A 2,284-nucleotide genomic window follows, 5' to 3' on the forward strand; every position below is an offset into this window, starting at 1 on the left:
GAGGGAGAGAGAGAGAGAGAGAGAGAGGAGAGAGAGAGGGAGAGATAGAGATAAAGAGAGAGAGAGAGAAAGAGAGAGAGAGAAAACGATAACGAGAGAGAGAGAGAAAGAAAGAAAGAAAGAAAGAAAGAAAGAGAGATAGGGAGAGAGATGGGGAGAACGAAAACGAAAGAGAGAGACATAGAGAGAGAAAAAGACAAAGAGATAGACAGATGGCCCAATCAGTGAGAGTCAAGAAGTATCAGTTGTCTGAGAAATGGTCAAGTTGTGTCCACAAGTCACTCAGACAATCTGTGCCATGAGCAGAAATATTCCCAATACACTAGGCTCAGTCGTAACGCGGGACGCTTGGATTTCTACAGGGAGAGCAAGGGTTCTTATTGATGGTTTAAGAGAGAGAGAGAGAGAGAGAGAGAGAGAGAGAGAGAGAGAGAGCTACTTACCCCAATACAACAACAACAGCAGGAAATGAAGTTTTAAAAAACAGCTGGCAACACAAGGCACTCGCGTTGTCTCTATTTTCCTTGTGTGACCGCATTGCAGAAGACAACGGGCCCCTCATCGGGGGAGTGGTGACCGGGCTCTTGGCATTATCTCTCACAATCACCATTGTCAGCTTCGCTATCAGAAGGTGAGTTACCTCCCCCCCCCTCTCCCCATACCCTCCTCCCTCCCCCCTTTTCCTCCTCCATTTTGAACTACATGTACTTGACTTTTTGTTCAACATTTGGGGTCGCTCTAGGGGTCACAGTAAAGTATCTTTGGTCACAGTGGGGTTGTAAACGTGTCTTATATGGGGTGCCCATTCGGGGATCGGGTTGATAAATAAATCACAAACCTTTTTTGTAGTACCGGTGGGAACAGCGATAAAAGCATACGTTGATTTTGTTGGACGTAAAGAATATAAATGCTGAAATTTTACGCCCCTATTAACTGGGGGCCTAGATGTTAAGGTGTCCGCCTCTCATTCAATAGGTCCCAGGTTCGAATCCGAATGACCAAACTTTTTCTTCTCTAAAATATCCTTTCCTGTTCTCTAGCAATATTCTGTCGTCTGATTTTGTCTCCACTTTCTGCCCCCATCCCCTCACCTCCTTTGCCCCCTCCTCTGGGCTCCTTACTCTTTCTGCAGCCTTTCTTCTGCTACTCCTTAGCTCCTTCTTACTGCTGTCTTTCAGCCACACCCCTGATCTTATGGTAGGAAAGATCTAAACCTTGCTTTCTCGGACAAAGGCGAAAAACTCGGAGGTCCCGTGTGCAAGTTGCGCATGTTAAAAATCCCTTGGTCTTTCGCGCTTTACAGAAACAAGTCTCGGTGCGACTGGCAACAACATGTTGTGCCTTACATTTTTAAAATTGTTTTTTGTTGTTTTTTGTGGGAGGGGTTTTTAGCTTATGGTGAAGGGAATAAAAAACAATTACATGAAAAATTTACTCACTTGCTACTCATTATATTTTTTTAAAACGTTTTTATTTTTCATGGGACTCTCCTTGGAGCTTCCGAATGTTTAGTTTTATAATGGAACGGTAATGTTTCTGTGGTGAATAATGTAGTCCATAGGTTCTTGGGTCATGACATGGTGAATGTGGTTAATGGTTTGTCATGGGTAAAGGTATCTAATTGGGAGTAGCATGAACTAGAACACTGCAGATTGTAAAATTAGGGTTTTACACTCTCATTGACACACTTTAGAATGAAGGAGTCAGTGGTCTAGTGGTTAGGTAACTGGACCCGTAATCGGGGTTCGAGCTACACTTTACCCGAATTCCCCATTAACTCATTGCGAACGTACATTCTGGTCCTTTGAACGGTTGCAGACACGATGTTCTGGACAACTATACGATACATAATTTCGTTATTCTTACAAGTTGTCAATTATTTTTCCTTTATCTGACACTTAGAAAGCAGATAGCAAAAACGTATACTATGAAATAGGCACGTTTGCGTTTCCGGTCTGTGTTTGGTTGTTCAAAATATCCTGCAACTTTGGTTTTGATCTGCTGTTGTCGGCCATATGTTCGCTTCGTCCTTAAAGAGTTGAAATTTGGCTCGCTCCTTTCGGAGATGGACGTTAAACCGGAGGTTGTTTTGTTTGTTTGTTTAGTATAGGGTTTTACGGCGCTCGCAACTGCATAAGGTCACATGAGCGCGCGGGACACACCTAATACTTTTTCGTTGGTACGAAATTTTGAATTTTGCCCAGGTGGCGGCCGAAGCCTACTCTTATCGATTTTAGACCACCAAGGGATCTTTAACGTGCGCAACTTGCACACGGGCACTCCG

This window comes from Aplysia californica, unplaced genomic scaffold, assembly GCF_000002075.1.
Source record: "Aplysia californica isolate F4 #8 unplaced genomic scaffold, AplCal3.0 scaffold00705, whole genome shotgun sequence".
In the NCBI taxonomy this organism is placed as follows: domain Eukaryota; kingdom Metazoa; phylum Mollusca; class Gastropoda; order Aplysiida; family Aplysiidae; genus Aplysia; species Aplysia californica.